We start from the raw sequence: 14,569 nt of genomic DNA on the forward strand, positions 1-14,569 counted from the left end.
TGTATCCATAGAAAAGTCTGCGTGTGCCGCCTCTTAGTTGTAAAGAAAACTCGATGTTTCATTCGTTTAGACAGATGGCACAGACAAAAGCCAAGAAACGATTATCTAACGTTTATTCGCACCTATATTTTTCTCTACAGAGACGACGTTGTAACACAATTTTCCAACGTTATTAACCAGTTAGCTGCTGCTCTCTGAAAAGCGTGTACGTAAAACGCGTCGCAAAAAGCAAACGATGACGAGTATATTCGTCAAACACAGGGTATGTATGGCTGTTATAACAGAGTTAAGTTGCAACGAAACGACTGTTTTATTTTTTAATTTCACTATTGACAGGGTTCGTCGTAACACAAAATATTGCCACTTTCTCGTGACGAGTATACTCGTCAAACACAGGGTATGTATGGCTGTTATAACATAGAGTTAAATTGCAACGAAACGGCTGTTTTATTTTTTAATTTCACTATTGACAGGGTTCGTCGTAACACAAAATATTGCCACTTTCTAGTGACGAGTATACTCGTCAAAGACAGGGTATGTATGGCTGTTATAACATAGAGTTAAGTTGCAACGAAACGACTGTTTTATTTTTTAATTTCACTATTGACAGGGTTCGTCGTAACACAAAATATTGCCACTTTCTCGTGACGAGTATACTCGTCAAAGACAGGGTATGTATGGCTGTTATAACATAGAGTTAAGTTGCAACGAAACGACTGTTTTATTTTTTAATTTCACTATTGACAGGGTTCGTCGTAACACAAAATATTGCCACTTTCTCGTGACGAGTATACTCGTCAAAGACAGCTAACTGGTTAATAACTGTTTAGAAAGGGAAATTACACTTAAATTCTGTACTATAGCATTCTCATTGCCACGTAAAACATTTCCCAATAAGATAATTATGATTTTTCAATTTTTTGGCGATTACAGCGTTTTTTACAATGACTCTTCGATTAATCTCGTAACATTGTGAAATTACATAAATATCCGCAGACTACTAATAGCACAGCGATTTGTGAAAGGGAATGGTCGAGAGGATGAAGACGACGCCCGACGAGGTCTCGTCGAAGGCGTTTAATAAATCTAGAAGAAGAGAAAGGGTCCTCCCGGCAGTAAATTTTAGGCGCACGTGGCTCGATCACACGCCGTGTATCGGCGTTTACTTTGTTGAGCTTAATCTAGGTAACGAACGAGAGAAACGAGATGTCCTTTCTCCGAAAGGACCGTTAGCCCGATTTCCACCTCGTTTCGGATATGTCAGAAACGAAACAGGTGCCTGTTTGACGAGACCATCCAAAACTCTCGTCGTGATCCTCGATCCTTCATCCGCTAGGAACGCTTGTTTCCGATCAGAAATCGATCTTGCTCGACCTACTTAACCAGTTAGTTGTTTTTGACGAGTATACTCGTCACGAAGAAATGACAATACTCTATCTTACGTCATGCGTGAAAAGTAGTTACAATTTGCTGTTTGAATGGCAATTTAGCAATTGCAGTAAATTGCAGTAATAAAGTTAAAAGATAGAACAGTCATTTCTCACTTAGTCTGTGTTTGACGAGTATACTCGTCATCACTTAGTTGTTGCGATGTATTTTAGGTACACACTTTTCAAAGAGCTCGCAACAGCTAACTGGTTAATCCAACTTGTCGAACGAAGGTATACTACGTACGATGTGTTAATTTGTTTTCCTCGCAATTCTCGCGCTCGAAGCATTCGCACCGCCTTACCGAAGCATTAGAACATTCGAATTTGTTCAGTAATTTTTTCCTGTTGTATTCTCTTTATTAATATTAATATTAATGCGAGACTGAGATTGATTATTAGTCCGCGAATTTTTTGTGCAAATTTGTTTCTTTGAAAACATAATCGGAGAAGCAGACCAGCATTTTCCAATATTTTGTGCATTCTGTGCAATTTTTCATTAATTCCGATATTTTCCTTTGACAAGAATTTGACAGCAGAGATCTACAATTTTATTTTTACTTCATTGGCGAGCTGAGGATATTCTTATTGTTCGATGGATTCTAAAACTACGATGCTATAAAAATAAGGGATAATAATATGCGACAACTGTTTATATTTATACCACTTTCATCGCACTAATATAATTTACTTCTGTTAGAAAAATGGATCAACGACCTAGTGAAAATTTTGAAATATAAAGCAACCGTGGAACTCTGAAAAACGCTTTGAGCCGGATTGGTAAAGTTAAAAACGGCAGCGTTTCCTGTGATTCAGTGTGTTCAAAGTTCGACGACACCGCCGGTCTAATTCGAGCAATTCTGATCGACTCACGGGGAAATTGCACCACTGGCGCCTGACAGTGTCCCTGAAATGTGCACGGCACTACGTTTCAACCGAATAAGCTTCACCCGAATTAGAATCCTTTGCATGGATAATTTATCGAATGCACGTGTTAGAGAAAAATGTCTAAAGAGAAACATTCCTTTACTGTGGAAAAAGGAGTTTGATATTCTGATTCTTTGTCGATCGAGCTTTAGATTGACAAGATACGTTAGAACAAAAACAAAAACAACAGAAGAAATAAATATAAATAGCTAAAAAAGTAAACTAGTAAACGAAGATCCCAAGATACCAATCTTACTTAAGATTTCCTTAAACATCAAACTATTGAAAGAAACTGTGGTAAAACGAATGCTCAGCCACCCTTAGCTCCTAAAGATTCCAAAATACTACGGCTGCTTAAAATTATCTCAAGGGCCAAATAGCGAAACGAAGCTGAACCCTTAGTCATCGATCCTCCATCATCCCCCCAAGACCAACCCTCAGTCACCAATTCTCACTTTATCAACCAAAGATTCGAAAATAGCAGCGCTATTTAAAGATCTGTCTAACATCGAATATACGGTTAAAACAACTTCAACCGAGACAAGAAGACACCAAAATGCATCTCTACCGAAGGTCACATTAACTAAAGTATCAAATAGCTGAAGAAAGATGTGGAAACCTCTGTTGTCCCTACAAAGTAAAAATTCGAAAATACGCCTCTGTTTAAAACTCCCCTAACTATCAAACAGTTAAGAGAAAGTTGTAGCAAGAAAAATCTCGAACCACTGCTCTCAAGCAAAGATTCCTGAGTTATCCCAACAGACATTCCAAAATGAGCCTCTGCCTAAAACTCGCCTAACTATCAAACAGTTAACAGTCAAACTGGTTAAATGAAAATTGCAGTAGGAAGTTACCAAACAAAGATTCCTAAGTTATTCCTAAAGGTTTCAAAACACATCCCTGTCTTAAAACTCCTCTAACTATCAAATAGTTAAAAAGACAAAAACAAAAGAACAAATCTTGAGCCACCACCGCTACCAGTCAAAGATTCCTAAGTAGCTCATAAATCCAGAGAAAGAGAGAGAGAGAGAGAGAGAGAGGCCACAGCTGTTTCTAAGCATATCGAAGTGGTCGTTGGCCAAGAGTTAACAGGATGACACCGAGATTAGCAAAGTGGATCGCTGTGTCAATGTTGCAGCTGGCAACGCGGCTGGTTGCCTCGGTGCTGCTATGTCGTATCGGTGGTGTTATCGACTGGCAAAGGGGCGCATGCGTTCCAACCAGTCCTTACAACGGCACATCGACGAGGACGTGGTCGTTTCTAGGAGACCGAACAGTCTAAACAAATGGTATCCGAATCCTTCCACATCCTGACACTATCGTACCATCTTTTTAACGCTCTTCCTTTCGCAACACTCTGTCATCGTCGACCTTGTTCTCGATTAGAGGCGTGAAGTTAAGCTCGTTCCTCGAGCTGCCTCGTCTCACGAGCGTCTTCTTTTTTCCGATGAGCATTCACATGGCCAACGAAGAAGGAACGACCGTGGATAACGTCTTCCGGCTGACGATCTTTATTGACGAAAGAATCAGCCTCAAATAGGCTGAAACGCCCATTGAATAAGCTCGAGCAATTATCTGATCAGATTGCGTTTATTGCTGGCTGCATCGGTGCTGTCGTAACGCAGCTCGTCGCCTGAAAATATTGATTTCCTATACATTCGCGCCGTGAAAATTGGAATAAACGCTGCAAGTATCTGTACACGCTCCAACTGACCTTCCTCTGTGGTCCATCTTCCTTGACTCGAATGATTTTGGTGAAACTTCGTTTCCATGTACAAGTTTCGAAATAATGATCTCCGTACGATAAAATTAGTATTCGATTATTCAATTACTGTGGTATTCAAATATTCGAAACATCTTAAAATTTACGAATATATTTTAGTTCTCGCTAAAATTCCAACTTAAACAGCAAATTGTAACTAGTTCTTACGCATGGCGAGTATACTCGTCGTAACACAGAATATCGCCATTCCTTCGTGACGAGTATACTCGTCGAAAATAGCTAAGCGGATAAAGGTCAGAAAAATCGGTGCGCTCGAAAATGAAGTTTCACCCATGATTTTCTACATATATGTATATACTTGGTTATTCGACGAGGATCCTGAAGATAAGAAATTTTCTCATGCAAAGTCGCACGTGTTTGTCTTCGCATAAATTATTTTTCTGATTAACATAACGTCGAGACGTTCTCCGTAAATAGAGCATCGTGTAAGTAAGACGTGCCTCGAGCCACGTTCTCCACCGCCTTCCACCGTCTGAAAATCTTCCTCGGGGCTGATAAACTGATCAAACAAATTTATCACTTGTTCCGGAACGCGACAAGAGACCTTCGTACGTGTTTAACCAATCTGGATCGACGTATAAATCAACAGAAGTCGTGTTAAATTCGTCTTATCGACGCGGAAGCAACTTGGTTTCATTCAATCGTGTCACTCGTTGCACTTTTGCGCCAACGTGTTTCGTCAACGTTACAATTCGCTTCTTCGGGGCACAGCTGAAACTTCTTCGCTGAGATTCAAAGTACGAACAACCGTGGAAAGTAGAAAAATCGCTGGTATCGCGCCAACACGCTCGGGTAGTCCGCAATTGCAAATACGTTTGCAAAGATCGATCGTCCTGCACACGCGAGAGCCTCTTCGATTCCTAGATGACGCACTCTCTTTCGTCGTGCTTTGTTCTTTGTTCTACGCTTCTGTTCATTTCTGTATATGCGAAAGTATACCTTCGGCACGCTTCGAAAACCATAAATACTCGGACAGATATCATCGATTCCGAGGAATATCTCATACACAAGTTAGACGTATTTACAGACATTCGGATTTACGATTAGCAATTTGAAATTCCAAGAATCGAACGAGCGCGGTGGTGATCAAGAAACGCGGGAATCATGAAACTTGCAGCGGATCGATGGCCGGATGGCGGTCGTGTTTACAGAGGAAAAGCAGTCTGGAAACTCTTTACCCGGTCAACGAGAGTTCGTAATCGAGAATCGCAACTCCGCACTGGGTTCTGTCGACCATGCAAGCAGAGACGCCGAGCCAGCGAATAATCCGCCTCTCCCTTTCCGCTGCTCGTTCGCTGTGCCGCGACCAGAAAGGGGTTCGATCGTTGCAGAACTATCCACAAAACGATTTCTGATAATATTCTTTGTGGAAGCGAAGCTTATTATGTTCTTCGAGTTCCGTGAAAATACCGCCGTTTATCTCGTTTCTTAAGGCTTTATTCGTTAGACCGTTTTATAAAATTGCTATCTATAGCGAAAGATCTATGACGACGAGGAGAACGTGCTTGGCAAGTTTCTACCAATAATCTTTGAGTAAATAATGAAAAGAATTGAAATAGGCCAAACGTTTCCTTCCTGCATCTTCTCTTTCATAAGAATTCATAAAACTCTTAACCAGTTAGCTGTTGGGACCTGTTTAAAAACTTTGACAACTGCGTGCCTAGAATTTGTAAAAAGCAAGCGACGACGAGTATACTCGTCGTAACACGGACTATTGCCGTTTCTTCGTGATGAGTATACTCGTTAAAGACAGCCAACTGGTTAAACGAAAACTCTCTAGTTCGTTGTTTTATCTAGTGACTTTGCTGGATACTTTGCAATATCTAAGGCTTGGAAAAATGTTACCTTCCGATATTTCTCGAACAATGTTTCGCGATATTCTGAGACTTGCAGGAATATTAGCTCGTAGTATTCCTTGATGAAAATTTTACAAGGTATATACAGGGTTGGTAACTGGTGGTACAAGTGGAAAAAGAAGTCGAAAATATAGAATAAAAATTTAAAAAAAATTTTTTTTTTTAATTTTTCCATCGAGACAACGATCCGTTATAACGAGACGTGATAAAGTGCACGCGTACCGAGCGAAAATTCAAAGTCGATTTTCTCGAAAACAAAGCCTCGAACGAAAAATTTTTATTCTATATTTTCGACTTCTTTTTTCGCGTAGAATCACCCCCTTTCCGCTTGTACCACCAGTTACCAACCACCCTGTATACAATTTTCGACATAGATTGTTGCAATTTGAAGCGATCACCAACTTGCAATTTATTACATAAATTCCGCGAGAATTTTCTTAATTGCCTTATCTATCTACAAATTAATGTCAAGATCAGCTTTCGTTCGAAGCTAATGATACTTCAGAAAGTAAACTCTACGATTTGACTGTCTGATTTTCTGGATGACCTTCGGTCCACGACATCCACAGACAGGGACCCTCTTTTATTGAATTATTCGACTCATCCGCATCGTTTCCCTGCAATCTAAAGGGTGTCCCTTTGATTGCCCTATTTGTTTAACTGGACGACGTAGTCGCGTCGCTTTAAATTCCCTTACAAAAAGAATCCTGGTTTTAATTGGTCACTCGATTATGCTCAATTGCTCGCTCCGGATGATACTCGGGCAAAAATCTAGTGGACCAACGAAAAAGAGAAAAAGTACGTGCCATGATTTCACAAATCTGTTTTATCAGGCAGAAGAACGTTCCTCCTTCCTGATCTCTCATTCTATTCGTCTTCGCTCGTGTTTTAAAAATCCTACGAAAGCAGAATATTACTAAACGTTTTATTCGTGTATATACGTTCCAGGAGCAAAATACCGTAGAAATAAAATTTCACAGTAGAAATTCCCAAAGTAAGAATGTCAGAGTCAGGAAGAAAATTCTAAAATAGGAATGGTATATCTAAGAAGAGAAAAAGAGAAGATTTCGGAAGAGGGAGAGTATCCCTGGATTTATCTCAAACAACAAAAAACTAACACTCGTAGCAGAGAGCTAAATAAACCTTTGAGCACCCTCGTGGTTCTCACCCTCGCGTCAAAGACAACTCGCTTTCTTCACTTTCTTCACACTTGCCCTGACCTTAACCCATGCGGGGTTCTCAGATAATAATTAAACAATCACTCGCTAACGAAGACGACTCGGAAAATATACAACGCTTACTTCGTTATTTATCTCTCCACTGTTGAGAAAGTTGAAATTTGGCCTCTAAATGTACATTCACGTGTTTAATTCTTCGATATGTACAACTGCTTGCTATCGAAAGAAGAATAAATAGGATTTTATTTTAAGAATACTAAACTTACGTTTAGCGTTGTACAAATTCGCGTTTTATCGACGAGACGTTATTGGTCTTTAACCAGTCAGCTGTTTCTGACGAGTATACTCGTCACAAAGGAATTGCGTAAAGTTAAAGATCAAAACAGTCGTTTCGTTACGACTCGATTCTGTTATTATAACAGTCAGGCGCGCTCTGTGTTTGACGAGTATACTCGTCGTCGCTTACTTTCCGCCACGCGTTTTACCTACGCGCTTTTACAACAGCTGACCGATCAATGTATAACGTACAGCGATCAAAAAATGGAACGACGTGTTCTCCAAACGAAGTTCAAAGTTGAATTTTAAAATATGGAAGTTCAGCTGCCTCGAATAAAGCGTACCAGGCTCGTGTCTCAGCCAAGAAAATGCGAAATACATCGTCCTGAAGAGCCGTAGATGCAAAGCAGTTGAGAACTAGTTTTCGCAATAATCTACGCGTCGAATTTTAAATAGAATCGCAGGATTGCTATCACAATCGGTAACGTGATCGGTAACGCAATACATCGATACACGGTGTAATTAAATTAACTCGACAAAGAAGCAGTCGAGTGAGAAGCGCTGAGCACTTGTTTGAATATGTATGTCGTTTTGCTCGTGGAGAGTTTCGAGAAAGGCTGCTTCGAAATAAATAACCCACAGTCTTATCGCAGCTAATCTAATCTAACACATCGGCATCGTATTCCGCGATGGTCACCCTCCGCACGATTTATCGTCGATTTACATTCAACGTCTCTCTCGCTCATAAACGAAAAACCAATCCCTGCGATCGCTGCCTGCACTTCCGAGCGTGACGAATGTTGGAAATTATCCGTTCGGCTTCTGTTGCAGAAAATGGATAACTCAGAGTCAGCCAGTGATCAGGTAAAAATCGATTTTTCCAAATGGAAAATCGAATCTTTTGTACGTAAAAAAAAAAGAAAACATTTCTCCATTTTAAGGGGACAATCTGCAGCAATTTCGTTCAAGATCCTACGAATAAAATTAGAAATTTAACAAAAATGAAAATACTATACTAAAGAAAATAATTAGCTGCGTTACGAAGCTAGGAAGGAACCAAGCAACCAAATCCCGAAGAAACTCGACAAGCGTAGAACCATGGTGATTAATTTCACATTTCTTACAACCTTCGCTATATCATTTGCCTGTAAACGAAACTCGTATCCTTCTGTTACGTGGAAGATCTGAATCTCAACTTCGAATTCGATCTCCGAACGATCTACGATAAATTCGTTGATTATCCAAACACCATGAATACCCACGATTTTCCGAGTATTTTCACGAAAGTGGAATAGAAAATGTACAGTAACGAGCAAAAGCGTAAACATAGTTTTAGTCTTATGCTAGTTTCATGCAGAAGGCGGTAATTCCAGTCATTTATAATCATCTCATTGCCACTTTACTACATAATTATTTCATTTTGTATAATTACAAGGTGAAACTGATCAACAAAACGTAACACTTTATTTTCATTAACATCAACGATACGCGGAATATTTCTCGAAAGTAGAGACGGAAATGAAATACCGGTGGCGTATGCGAGTTCCTCGTCACGTGCCGAGATTGTTCAACAGAAACAAACGACGATAAAGCGGCGAAACACAGAACGCATCGTCGCAGCTGTGAAAACACCGCCTTCTGCATTCGGTCGTCGTCTATTTTCCAGATGAAATCGAGCGACTCGTGTTGAACACGAGTCGGATTCGCCTAGTTCTCGGGACAGAGCGTCGAAACAAGCCGCTTTCGCGAGGGAACGGCAACCAGGAATGCCGTTACTAGCTGCACGTGCCGATTATAATCGCGCCATCGATGCGCGAGCGCACCGATTTTCACAACGAAAGTGATTTCACGCGCGATCTTCCGAGTCCGTTACGTTCCTCCGTGTTTTTGCCACTCGCTCGTTTCTTCTTCCACCGTTTTTTCGTTACAGGGTTTTTCATACGTTTGACAAGTAACGGATGTTTCGCGGAAGATCTAGACGAAGAACGATTCTCTGGTACAGAATCGGCAGAGAGGAACGAGTGTTCGACGTACGTTGGAAGCAAGAAGGATAAAATCAGGAAGAGGAGGAACGAATTTTTTGCATTAAACGGTTACGATGAATGAAAATCGAAGGAGCTTCGGAAAGTTTAGCGGGGAAGTAGCACGATCTTTGGACTGCGAATTCGAGATGGGGAGAGATGGTTGTTTCGTACGAATTCGACAGAGAAAGATTAATTCAAACAAAGAAACAAAGAAAAATGATTCTTTGGTATGGGATGAATTTTTGGTATAGAACGGTTATTATGATTAACAGGTCGGAGAAGCTTCGCAGAGATTAATGGCCAAGTGGCAAAGTTTGTAATTTAAGGGAACCGAATGTAAAGAAAAATCTCTACTTTCAGATATTGTTGTAAGTATTCGTAAATTCTTGCATAAATTGACAAACGTATTCTCCAGATAAATGCAGATTTTACACATTGTTTCCTGTACTTATCTCCGTTTTGGAAAAATTCCAATCGTAGGTAGAACGGATCTAACACCATGAATATCATTTCCAACGCTTATTGCGAATATAACGTTACATACGACTCTATATAAATTTAACATTACGCTAACATTACGAGAATAATCGATGTAGTATGATATAGTACATAACAGAGGAGGAAGTTGTGAAGAGAATAACTTCAACACTATGTTACAATTACTAAACATACAACACTATAAATACAATTTTTACAATAAAATACAAACAGTGGAGGGAATTCTAAATAAGTATAAAATCTTCTACAAGTCTGTTCCGTAAGAGCAACCAAACTGACGTTAAGAAGCTACTTAGCCGATAACGCGAATAACTTTTTCTTTCTCTTACGCTTCAAAGTTGAATGGAAAATTCTAATTCTGAGGTATTAAAGATACGACAGAGAATTGAGCATAAACTGAGCATAAATTAAGGATACGAGGAATAAAGCAAAAGCTCTTGGACGATAAAGGGATCAAAGTTAACGTTTAACGCGTCATCTGTCAATCCACGGGCCTTCAATATCGTCAAGGTAGAAAAAAGAAAAAATGTCCGAGCTACCCGACTCTTAACCCTGTGCTCGTGCATGTATGCGATACTCTTTGACTGGTGGTTTTAGTTGTGAGCGTGAATTATTGGAAATCCATTACTTCTGAATGAAAAGACTTGCACGAGCCCTCGTGCCCGTGTCTTGCCTTAGCCGATAATGCCCAACCGACGAGTATATAATATATTTATTTTCGACGAGATCGCTGCGTGTTTCGTCACGATGAAATTCTTAACACAATCGTGTCTTTCCATTAACCGCTTTGTCATTAGAGACTTGAATCTCTTCTTGTGAAATAAACCTTGAGGAATTTCATGAAAGCGATCGCTGGAAAACGAAGAATTGGGAACCTGGAATTTTCAAGAAGCGAACACGCGTAAGAAATTGTGAGGATTCGAGAGCCAGCACGTTTCAAGAAGAAGAAAAGGAGAATTGCTTACGGATGATACCAATTTTCCCACAGACGTATGATCTTCCATTACAATGGTGAACCCCTGCTGCAAAATTGATCGCATTTCTACGATGATCTGGTGGCAAGCCTTTCGCCAAATCAAATGCCTGCAAGATAAACTACTGAAATTACCGTTCTATGATTTCACGATAAATAAACTGTACATTTTGGAAACTCGTGCATTTAACGCTGCACAAATAATCGTGTTCGTATACGAATTTCCTAAACTGCTAAAGAAACTCTGACCTGAAACATAAAAAATTAACAAGGCAGCGAATGTTAAGGACATTCTAATCTACGCAGCGATATTTTAATATTCTAATTTAAAATGCAAAAAAACAATCGATGTAATGTTAAACATTCTCGAGCATAGTATATACAGGGTGGTTGGTAACTGGTGGTAGAAGCGGAAAGAATGGTGATTCTACGCGAAAAAAGAAGTCGAAAATATAGAATACAAATTTTTCGTTCGAGGCTTTGTTTTCGAGAAAATCGACTTTGAATTTTCGCTCGGTACGCGCGCACTGTATCACGTCTCGTTATAACGGATCTCACTGTGGATCGTTGTCTCGATGGGAAAATTTAAAAAAAAAATTTTTTATTCTATATTTTCGACTTCTTTTTCCGCTTGTGCCACCAGTTACCAACCACCCTGTATAATTTCATAAGCAATAAAATAAGACCAATGTGCGATACCGGTGCTCATAAGATATTCAGTGTATCGTGAAACTGACCATTCGTCACCGTAACACGGAGACGATGCGCTCGTTACATTTATGAGAACAATTAAGGGCAGGCAGGAACGTGAAGCAATTAGCGCGACGCGTATGCAGATGCAACGCAACGATCAAAACATCGTAGCAGTGGCGAGACACGCACCGGCGCGAGAGGAAACGCCGTATCGACGACGAGAATGCATCATATGTGTCGGTGGTAAGAAAACGCGACGAGAAGCGGTGCACGTGATACGACGCTTAGCCGACGCGTTTATAGAACGGTTGAATATTTATAAAGCGTGGCAATGACTCCAACCGAATGTTAAAAGTGTCCACGTAAGTGCATCTCTGCCGTAAATACGCCAGGGGATGCTCTTACTGCTTACAAACTGAACTGTCGTTGTACAGAGTTATTCGTTTTTAAGAATTTGTATTTTCCACGTGATCTTGCGTAGAATACTTGCGTAGAAAAACATAGTATTTGAGTATATGACGTATGTATTATAGGTTTAAAAGATAAAATTGTTCGATAAAATTGAGAAATACAGTGGCTGCAAAGGGTACTTTTACATCGTTGTATTGTTATAATATACCTTGTTATATATTATATGTATACCTTGGTATATCAAGTTTCATATCATTTAGTAGTACTTGCATATAACTACAAAAATTTAATACTATGAAAGCGATACAAGGAAAGGAGGTGATAAAAAAAAAAAGTGCTTAAATAAGGTTACGTGCGATACTTTCTGTAGTCACAATGGAACATTTAATCTTAAATATAATATTGGTAAAAGCAATAATTCACCTAAAGTACAATTTTGTAAATGGAAAGATATAAGATTAAATAAGATAAATTGTTCTGACACTTGAGTCTCAATCCGTCGTATAGTTTATACCCTCTTCAATTTAAAAAATCAGTCTTCGTTCGTTACTTATATTCATTTCAAGTTCTCAATTATGGAATATTCCATCTGCGAGGCTGCTTGATTTATAGAGATGCCCATAAAATAACGTTTAGATTAGTATAAAAGTGTGTATACGTGAGATTTTCCATCGAGTATACCATCTGATGGTATTTCTAGGATTTTTTACGGTGATTAAAGGGCAAAGAGAACAGGTATCCATTCATGAGGCACAGTGAGAGAAATGAAATAACCTTGACTGCTCTACGAAGCTGTCATCATCGATGCACAGCTCCGTCCAAGATTCATTCACACGCGATACGAGCTCTGCGACGATTCGATCGAATTAACCTCTTGCCATATCAATTTTTCCCTAACCATATACGTCAACGTTAGCTATTTACTTCTTCGATCTAATGCGAAACATTTACATATATGTTACACGCAATTTATATCAATGATTCGTAAACTGGAGGTAAAGTATAAACTATAACTAACTAGTTAACTTATTTATAATCTTTTAATTTTGAAGTGAAGTTAAAATCAAAATTGTATTTTTTAATACCAGTAAAATATCCTTCGAACGATGTGATTGGTTCTTCTCAAACAATATATCTCGTGATTGGTCCTTGTTGAACTGAAATATTACTTTAATACCTACATATGTCAAGTAGAATCTGCTGTCGTTGTAATTGGTCCTTTTTAAACAATATATCGTGTGATTGGTCCATTCGTATATCGTCTAAGACGAAACATTGAAATATTGTATTTACGTAATTGGTATATTCGATAATCCGTTCGATAATCTTGTAATATTGAATTAAAGTCAGAATTAAAATTGAATCTATTATATTTAACTTCATTACACATAACGAATAACATAATGAATGCGATATTATATTTCTTTGATTCTTTAATTAAAAAATTGGAATCTGAATAAACATTTGTCTTATCTACTAAACGTCATAATAATTGATCTACTTTGAATATTTTAAACATATATTTTTGCATGTTATATGCATTCTGTAGATTTTTGAAGCCTTAAATATCTCAAAAATGCTTTACTGATTCCATACCACAGGGCAAGCGGTTAATCGAGATTTTATCGACACCCAAATATTTTGACAGCACTGACGAAAATATAATCAGAACGACAATCACAATGATTTCCTCTATCAAGTTACTTTCCTCGCGATTACATAATTTGTAACGTCAATATTATGAAATGATACTTTCGGTGACTTACCATTTTTTATTGGAATATGGGAACCGTATCCGAAGCCCGGAGACACTTACAGCTACGGTTGACTATGGACGCACAGAAACACGTTACATCGACTTTGACACACTTCTCGCGAATCTCGAAAGAGCAATCGAATTATCGGTTTCGAAAGCGACAGAAGTTCGAATGATGTATTCCACGATTACAGAACAGCGAGCACTCGCGAACAAATAGAGTTCGATTTCACGACTTGTTCAAGTGAATGACATTAGAGCACATCAAAACAGTCAGTCACCGGCTAACATTTAAGAACACGATCCGTATACATCCAACCAGTCCAAATACCCGAAACAGACTGGCTGCTTCCTTTTCGAATCGTAATCTACTTTGGGAAAGCGCCGTTAGGTGGCAGTAGGATACAAAAGCCCACCATATTGAATCGTCAATAAAAGCGCTTTCGTTCGAACGCTATTTGGATCAAAACAAAGCAATTAATATTTATTTAAAAAGTTGATTTAATCTTGAAATATTATTGGAAACTTTATAAACATCGCAAAAGGAATTTTAATAAGATTTTCATTGTTATTTCATGAAAGATTGTTGCTTCATTGATTAATATTTATTTAAAAAATGGCTTTTATCTTATAATGCTATCCAACAACCCATAAATTTTCTAATCAACAAAATAACAATCTTTTAAAAATGATAAGGAAAATTTAATACAAAATAATTGATATTTGTAACAATTCGAATCTCTAAAATTATGCGATATCAATATTAT

At 38.6% G+C, this 14,569-nt stretch overlaps 1 protein-coding gene across 3 annotated transcripts in view; it reads right to left on the reverse strand.

Moving 5' to 3' along the window:
• The window catches only part of Arl4 (ADP ribosylation factor-like 4), a 56,369-nt gene that overhangs the window by 40,402 nt on the left and 1,398 nt on the right, over window positions 1-14,569 (reverse strand). For 2 of the 3 annotated variants that reach the window (XM_033331678.2, XM_076623435.1), the window contains exon 3: window positions 13,813-14,170. The exons of the other annotated variant lie outside the window; for it this stretch is intronic. The gene's annotated coding sequence lies outside the window, so the exon portion shown is untranslated. The remainder of the gene's footprint in view (window positions 1-13,812; window positions 14,171-14,569) is intronic. 3 annotated transcript variants of the gene reach the window in all.

The sequence above is a fragment of the Bombus vancouverensis genome, chromosome 12 (genome assembly GCF_051014615.1).
Source record: "Bombus vancouverensis nearcticus chromosome 12, iyBomVanc1_principal, whole genome shotgun sequence".
NCBI lineage: Eukaryota > Metazoa > Arthropoda > Insecta > Hymenoptera > Apidae > Bombus > Bombus vancouverensis.